Source organism: Brassica napus, unplaced genomic scaffold, assembly GCF_020379485.1.
Source record: "Brassica napus cultivar Da-Ae unplaced genomic scaffold, Da-Ae ScsIHWf_3070;HRSCAF=3881, whole genome shotgun sequence".
In the NCBI taxonomy this organism is placed as follows: Eukaryota; Viridiplantae; Streptophyta; class Magnoliopsida; order Brassicales; family Brassicaceae; genus Brassica; species Brassica napus.
The window spans coordinates 336,712-345,969 of NW_026016306.1; the positions used below are offsets into that span (position 1 = coordinate 336,712).

Consider the following 9,258-nt stretch of genomic DNA (forward strand, 5'->3'; position numbering starts at 1 on the left):
ATGAGTTTGGTTAGAAAAAACTGCCTTAGTAGCACAAACTGCCTTATAGTATAATATTAAAACTTGAAACTGTCTCTTAGTGTAATATTTCTTTTTAGAATTGTCTTAGGCCCCATATGGTCTAGGCACGACACTGATGATACTATGGCATATTAGTTATTTTGTCACTGTATTTTCAAAAGAAAATTACCTTTCAATAATGATATATTGGTCAAACCATTTTCTGGCAATCTCCAGCTATATGGCCGACTTTTCCACAGCTGTAACATGTTCCCTGTTCTCGGCAAACTTGAGCTATATGGCTGACTTTTCCACAGCTCTAACATGTTCCTTGTTCTTGGCAATCTCAAGCTAGATGACCAAGTTTTTTTTTTTTTTTTACAGTAAAAAAAATAAAAAAAAATTAAAAAAAAAAAGAGTTTTTTTACAGTTTTGACATTTTCCCTTTTATTGGCAATCTAGAGCTATATGATCACCACCAAGACACCAATACCTGTGATGACCCTTCATGCTACATTGACAACAATATATTTGGTTAAGCTTATACATGTATCATTTAAATCGAGTTTATAAACGTTTTAAAATGATATGTTATTTATCAGAGTACAAAAAACCTGAATATACATTAGTTCCTTTCTCCACTGTTTCTTCTTCCAAACATTCTTTTGTTTGTGGTGTGGAAGTAACATTCAAGGTCCATAGTCACCATCTCCTATCAAGTTGCAAATGTCCGAACATTCCACTAAGCTACACACACACAAAGCAACAACAAGAGTACTCATGAACTCCTGACTCCTCTAGGTTAAAGATTCATGCTGAACAACAAACTTTATTCACTTCTCTGCGTTTTTGGATTTGGGTCGTTGTATCCTCTGTTTCTTGCTGTCTTCACCAGAAACATTTCCGGTACATTCGATAGCGTCTCACCATCTTGCGGAGGAGGAGGAAGAATCTCTGCAGAAGCTACGGACACTGAAGCCATAATCGTGGCTGCTATGGCCCCAAACGCCGCTGTGGATATACAAACTGTCGCTGCAGCCGATTTAGTCACCCAGCAGCTATGACACTGATATCTACTACTTCGGTTGTTCAATAGATTCAAACGGTAGAGAGAAGGATACAGAGTGTGTGTTATCATTACTTAACTGGTTCTTTTGATCTCATCAGATTCTCTGCGTCTTGTTTTCGCGACAAGGTTAACCTAGTGGTTCTTGTTGAACACTCTATCTTGTTTAGACACTTGTCAATATCTGGTGGCTTGGAATTTAGAAACTTTTCAGACTTCCACGTATGCCAGAATCTTATGCTTACATGACACAATCACACACAATTTAAAAACAGTAGTAATTAACCATAAGACTAATTCAAGAACCAAATAACTATGATTGCAACTTACAAATGTGATTACAGTTTCCTCAAAACAGAAAAGACAAAAAAAGTGGAAGAGAATCAAAAGACAAACACTCTATCTCTATCTTACTTTTCTTGCAAGAAACAAGTTAACGTAACTGTATATGTTACACTATTGCCATTCCCAAATCAGAAATGGCAATTTTACAAGAATACAATATAAATTACTATAAATAGAAACAAGTGGAGGGACGTGTGTGTGCGTGTGTATAGTATATAATCATAAGATCACCCAACCAAACCACATCAAATCTACTGACCTTGAGACTCGAGACGACTCATCTTTGAAGAAGACTCGACTTTGCTCTTCTTCTTCTTCTTCTGCTTCTTCTGAAAATCAAGTCTCACTCTGGGCACATGTTAAATACAAACCTAAGCTAAATGCATCATTAGTCTCTAACTGCCTTGTCTTAATCTTCTTCTTCAATAAGATAACGATCAAGTTGTTGGAGCTCTCAGTGAAAGGGGCAACATATCTTGTTACCTTTGAGAGAAAGGAACTTTGATTTGATCTTTCCAAATGTACAAGTTTTGATTACCCTGATCCTCCAGCGACTTCCGCAGCTCTCTGTCTCATCATTTCCATCACAGCTGCTCTTCGCCTTGAATCTGATTGCTGCTGTAATCTTCTCAGATGCTCCTTCAGGTCACTGAATGAAAGAGAGAGAGAGAGAGAGAATATCACAACCATCATCAACACAAAATTCAAATGAACCAAAGTGGTTTGATGTATTTCATGGATCATCATAAAGTCGTTTACCTGCAACGAGGTACATGGCACTGAGATTCCTTGCAGGCCCGAGCGTGGAGTTGCAGAAGATACCACATTTTTGCATAGAACACAGCCTCCCGAAGCACGCACTTTGCACTGTATACCATGTCGGAATAGTCCCTTCACTTTCCGGCAATTTGGATACTGACAATTTGCAGAACGACATTGTGATGCATGTACCAGAAGTTCCAGCATTTTCCTCAGCTGCAAATTCAAAAAAGAAGAGAACATAAACAAAGAATGTAACCAAGAGAGAAGCAACACCAGCTCTCAAAAGAAACATATTAAATACCTGCAAGACTCGCAACTGCCTTGCTTCTTTGTTCTGAGCATTTTGATCAGCTAGGGATGGATGATTAGTCAACTTGTGAGGATGATTAACTCCACCATCTCTACTGTAACAAGAGTTGCACACATCGTAGTCTGGACATACTTCACAGCGCCAGCCTTGACCAGTTTCAATGTCGAGGTGACACGCATTGCAGGTCGTGACAAACGCAGGAGCAGTTGGGTTATGCAGATGATAAAGGACCATCATTGATGAATGTTTTGCCCGCCTCAACGTGTCGTACTGATAATGGTTCCCTTGACAAAGACTCAGAAACGCTTGCCTTGTGTCGAAAAACTCGCTTTCTAGTATCTCATCTTTGTCCCTTGTATCTGCAGGAATATCTGTATCTCAACCTGCAAATACAATCCCACTAAGATTCATGAAACTGATCACAGACAAAAGGTTAAGGACGCTATCCTCAATAAGCAAATGCAACTCACAGGGTACAACGCATGCTTATCCCTGAAATTAGCAGGATGCCTTTCCCTGTCTTCACGCCGCTGTTCAGCTTCATAACACCTGAAAGGAATCAGTAAGATTCTTATGTGCAATCATGGTTCTAAACTTGTCTAGGCAGTAACTTAATCCTACCCGAAACGATGTCCTTCTTTAAAATCCAATTTATATGACTCAACTCGGTTTAAATCGGTTAAATAAGTCTAAATCTAATAAATTAAGCATAATGTTAGTACTCTAATTTCTTTTGTTTTCTATATCTAATCTGATAATTCATTATTCATCAAAATAATTTTCTAGGCCTAGTTGATATCCTCTACAAAGCGCCTAGTTAAGGCCTAGCGATTTCTTAACATTGTGTGCAATTCAACAATAAAAGTAAAGAGCAGAAGAGAAAGGGAAGTTTCTTACTTATCACAAATCTGAAAGTATTTGCACTGACTGCAGAGCCAACGATTTCCAGATACCATCACATACAGCAATGTGTGCAAGAAGGTTGCAGGTGGACCATGATAAAGTCCTCCTTCATAGGGTGAATGGTCTCACCAAGCTGGGAACAAAGGTGAATATAATATTACCAAAACAATAACAAAAAGATAGTAAAACGCATAGAAAGTAAAGATTACTTTATGCATTAGCAGCAGATCCTTGGATGCATTCCCAGATAAATCAGTCTGCCCAGAAGCTTTTAGAGCCCTTTTGTAATTGTTTTCTTTAGCATCCTTTCTTATTCCCCTTTCTGCCATCTTCTTCTTGACTCATTTGGTATATAAGATCCTCTGCTGCACCTGGCCAGTAGTCACCATCGAAATACGGGAGCCTAGCTGCAGTAACCTTAGCTCTACATTCACCGGTTTGCATAAAGAAATGGTCATATAGATTTATAGTTTCTGCAACAATGCCTTCCTTTGAAGCTTTTTTCAACATTGCTAAGTACCTGCAATGAACAACATGAGCGTTTGGATTATGTAAATGACTTTTTTCATAGAAAAACTTTATGTTTATTCCAAAAAAGGTAACCGAACTAACCACTCTCGTAGTTTATCAGATTTTGGCGTCTTCTGTATTTCTGGATGGCAATATAAGATATAGTCCTCGCCCTTGAGAGGCGGACAAGCCCATATGTAGCAGCTCGTGAAACCACGCAACTTGCAGTATTCTAGGTAACCGATCTAAACACATGATCAAATCATACCCTTAATCCTTCAAAAAAGAACACGGATATTAGCTAATGACTAATGTTTAAGAAGACCAGGACTTACCAGGATTTCGTGGTAAACGAAAGTGCGCAGGGCCTCTCCGTAAAATCTAACCTCGGGTCTAAAGTACTTTACAGAATCCAATAAGAGAGATAAACTCGGCGTTGATTAGGAATGCGCATTCAGAACCAACTCTTGGACGTACATCCCAAATAAGCAAAACTCTACACCTTCAATCTTTGGAACAACAGAACCACCTGGCAAAATAAAATGATGTGTGAGAATGGATACTTCAAGAAAGAAATGCATAAATTCACGATGAGCCTTGATCATTCTTTACCTTGGACTTGTATGCAAACTCTGTTGGGTAACTATCTTCCCGAAAAATTTCAAGAAACCGAGGTTTGACTTCCAGCTTCTTGTCAACAGATGAAACAACTCTAATCACAAGGGACTCGGCAGTAGGCACCTCATCAAAACTTTTTCCTTGAGCCCTGGCTCTCTCTGTTCTTTCCTGCTTCAGCTTCTTAAACAGCCGCTGCTCAATATGGTCACTGAGAATTGTTCTCGAAGGTCTTTCGCTCCAAGAACAGCACTCTGAGGTAAAGGCTTCCTCTTACTTTGTTCCACTTCTGCTATATAGCAATAAGGGCAGGTATACTCAGCTTGCCCTCCGTCATTCCTTCTCCCATTAAACAAAGCACAGATCTGATGCTGCCAGGCCTCACATTTATCACATTGGACCCACTGCAAAGGTAGAAACAGATTACAGAATGTACTGAAAATCAGGAGACAAACACAAAAAGAGTGGATAGTCGTTTACCCATTCTTCGGTCTCTTCATCATTTTTCTTTTTCTCGAGTCTTGCCTTAGGTATGGGCGTCCCCTCAGCGAGTATAGTGTCCCCACGGGATTCATTATAACATGGAATACAAATAGTGACGAGTGTCACCAGCTCCTACGGTGTAATACATAGCATTTCTCTTGATGCGGGCACCACAAGGGGTACAATATATAGGTGGCGGCTCAAAGGTAAGCTTTCTCCACTGCACATAGTTGACATGAGTTCTCACTCATTGAATGCTCCATAGCCTGATTCTTTTCTGCTTTGGCTTTACTCTGCAAGCACATAAAGAACAGATTCATCATTAATCAAATATCTTTTTAAGATAGATATGGACAAAAGTGCTAAACGGAATAGCTAAATCCAACCTGGCAACCCACTGACGGAGACCACGGATATGTTCTCTCACTTGCTCAGGGGTGAACAATTCAGTTATGAAACACCCTTTATCTCTGCTTTTCCAGATTTTGGTGGAGGTTTAGACTCTACAGACTTTCTTCCTTCAGTGACTCAGATACTTTCTCCATTTTGCACTTCTCTTGCCGAGGTGAGGCATCGGGCAAATCTTGTTTAACAGGTTCAATGACTGGTCTTTGCTTGGGAATATTTTCAGCAATTCCCCTTTTTCTCTCTTTAAAACCGGGTCGTGCCTGTACAGAACCTTCACAAACCTCAGCTTTCACTTCAAAATACTTTGAAGATGCACGTACATCACTGTGCCTATGATCTTTCCTTTCAGCATGCTGAGATGATGATTGTGCTTCTGTTACGGAGATAACAGAGCTTTTACAACTTTCCGTCTCAACTTCGACGGTTGAGAAGACTGCTCCACCTTCAACCGTTTCAAAGAAGGTTGCAAATGATTTGAAATATCAGCACTAGGCGAAGCACAAGAGAGTGCTCCAGCAGAGGTCTGTACTGCATCATTGGATATTCCACCTCCATTTACTGACTTCGCAGCACCGCTTTCGGTTTTAACGAGCTAGGGACCGAGCATTTGCCTGTTGCTGTAAGAAGGCCTTCAAGGAATACACACGGGCAGTTGGATTCCTTACAACTTCGATGGTGATTAATCAGTGTCTTCGTGGGGCGGCAACGAGGATATGAACACTGAGGTGCAGCGCAACTGTCCATGCTTTCCAGAGCTTCTGAACCGTAACGCAATTCCGCTCGGGACACTTCCCTTCAGGGGCTTTGCAGTTGCGAGCATGGCGTAGGAACAGGAGCCATTTCTGTTGGTTTCTAAATCTCGGATCTTGGTTTCGTTTCCATATCTACAAGTGGTACCACAGGATTCTGAGGAGTGGGAGATTCTGATGTAGTGGAGATGTGACTTTGACCTATAATAGACCCTCCAGACGTATTATTGGGCTGAGCTTCTCCGTTCCTGACATTCTTTGACGGAAATCATCTTGAATGTGCCGTTCGTTCGACATACTATTAGACATTTGAGTATGTTCTTGTGACTGAGATTGCCAGTGGACCTTTGCAGACCGGATTCTGATTTCACTCCAACAGAAAGGTTGTTAAAACTGTTAATAGAGTCGGAAGCCATACCCTGCGGGTGCAACATCTGCTGTATCTGTTGGCTATTTTGGGGAACTGGTGTGCAATATCACTTGACTTGTGGCAGGGAGAATCTGAGAACCGCATGACGGTCATCTGCGTTGTTCTGGTATTGATTTTGAAACTGGAAAGCTGGAACTGCTCATGAGTTTGGGAGTGGATAGAATTGCTAGGGTTCTCAATTCCAGGTTCATGTTTAACGTGTGTAACCATGTCAGAGGCCACATGGTTTTGCCCAAAAGCATCTTGACTCATAAATCTCTGCTGCTGCTGGCTCTGCTCTGCTTCATTGCCGTTGCTGTAGAAACTGCTGCTGATGTTGTTGAATTTGATTAGGTTGTTGCTGAAACCGATTAGGCTGTTGCTGAAATTGCTGCTGTTGATGTGACTGCAAAAGTGTACAGAAATGATTACAATCCAATATTCTCAGATTGACAAAGTGACTTTAGTGCACTTTTTGCAAATGAATGTGAACTTTGATCAGTCCTTACCAGAGAAGAGCTATTTCCAGACATAGACTGAAAACTTGCCGTATTGGTATTCTGAGTATCTGTCAACGTCCCAACAGATGTTGCAGCACCATACAAATTTCCAGAATGAAAAGGGTCAACGTTATTTGTGCCATATCCTTCACCTGAAAGAGTAAATAACATAAAATTAAGCTTTCGGATGGACACACACCCAAAAGGAGTTACAGTGCATATGAAACTAGACAAGCAGAAAAAGGGAGAGGGAATAAATATTTACCCTGCATTCCTGAACGCTGAAGGGTTCAACACTTTTGCATTCATCCCAACACCACCGTTTATGGAGCTGTTAGACACATTAGACATTTTTTGCTGCATCCCAGGTCTAGGCCAACACTCATTTGACTCCCAAGATTATGCAAGATACGACTATTTTGGCCACCCATATCCTGCCTCGGTTGTTGTTGCTGCTGCTGATGAGGCTGAGGAACCATCATGGGAGCAGCAGAAAATCCACACTATTGTTGGAATTGGAAGCTTCAACATTCAAGTAAGACTGGGTATTGCTATTAATACTGTTGTTGACAAATCCAGGGGTAGGCATCATCTGGCCAGTATTTCTTTGCGAGCTCATTGATGCAATGTTCCCTCCAGAACCAAGACCAAAGTTACTCGATGAATGCTGGTATCCATTAGACATGTTACCTGCAACACAACAAGTAAAGGTGTTCAGAGTAACTATGAAAACATTCGGATATTTATATAAGTTGTCATGAAAGAACCTCCGAGCATGCCACCAGGATTTAGCATGTTTGCAGTGTTCATAGCATAGTTGTGATGTTATTACTTCCATCCATTGCAGCATCAACAGAGGACGTCATCATCATATTTGGATTCCCACCACTATGTTGTAACCCTGGAGTGGGTATCATTGTTCCAACCGAAGAAGGATTAGCATGTCGCTGCTGATTGTAGTTATTCATATGTCTACCTTTGATTAGACTTGCCAGCCGAGATTCAAGGTCGACTGATTTAAGTAATCTTCCTGTAGAAAGTGGTACACATTAGGAAAAAAAAAAGTGCTCAAATCTTGGAAAAAATCTGTTAAAAATACATGAATCTTTTTAAAATTACCTTTGAGTTAGCAATTTTAAACAGCCCCTCCTCTAAGCGTCTAGCAACATCCATATACTTTGCCTTTGATGCATCATCAGCTGGAGATGGTTGTTTTTGCTGTAAGATGCTGAAACTGGAAAAAACATAGCCAAATAGGAAGAAATCAATAAGACAAAGACTGCAATCCAAAAAAAACTTTAAAGTGAATTAACACAGTGCAAGCTTACATCTTGATTCGCATGCCTTGCCGAAGTCTCAAGAGGTCATTGTCATTACGTGAAGGTCCTAAACCAGGAGCACCACCACCACCTTGACTAAATTCTGCATTTGGGAGTTACCATTCTGCTGAGACATGTTCCCTTGGTTCGAAACCTGTCCTGACAAGTGCGCCTGAACATTCATTGGTTAACTTTTTAAGTCTTCTTCTTCTTCTTCGCCTTGTTCTAGTTCTTCTCGTAACTAACACTAACAACCACCGCATAACTCTCCACCTCTCCTCCACAAGTCACAGCATCCAAATTTCATCTCCTGAATCAGTCTTCAGAAAAGTCCGAACTGAAACTGATTCAATTTGATCTCAAAAGTATCAACAAGCAATTAAACCCAAACTAATCGAGTAAATGTCGAATTTGAACTAAAAGCCCTAAAACTGCAAACCCTAACCTTTGAATTGATACACAAAAGGAGCAATCCTTCGCAAGTAAGAGCAGAATCGAACACCGATCGCTTGCTACTAGGTTCACGACGATGCGACACGTGGAACACAATCAAAGCGAGGATCAAGCTGTATACGAATGGAAAAAGAATTGAAGACAGTTGTTCACGAATCGGAGGATTTTTCTGGGTTCAAAGTTCGTCGAATTAGGGATTTTATTTTTTTGTAGGACTAGCTTCCATTTGGGGATTTTGATTTTTTTTTTCTTACTAAATATTCAACACAAGGACACATTTAAATATTAATTTTGATGTCTGAATGCGATAATTGGCGCAACAAAAAGGCGCAAAAATGAAAAACTCGCGGCCGCAAAATGTTTTATCGGAAGATCAGGTTCAACTAACTACCAATAGGTATGTTCCTTCCTCCGATCAAAACTTTA

General features: G+C 40.4%; 1 pseudogene; it reads right to left on the bottom strand.

Moving 5' to 3' along the window:
* Positions 1-1,363: 1,363 nt before the first annotated feature.
* Positions 1,364-9,086, bottom strand: LOC125603035 (annotated as a pseudogene).
* Between the last annotated feature and the right edge of the window lie 172 nt (positions 9,087-9,258).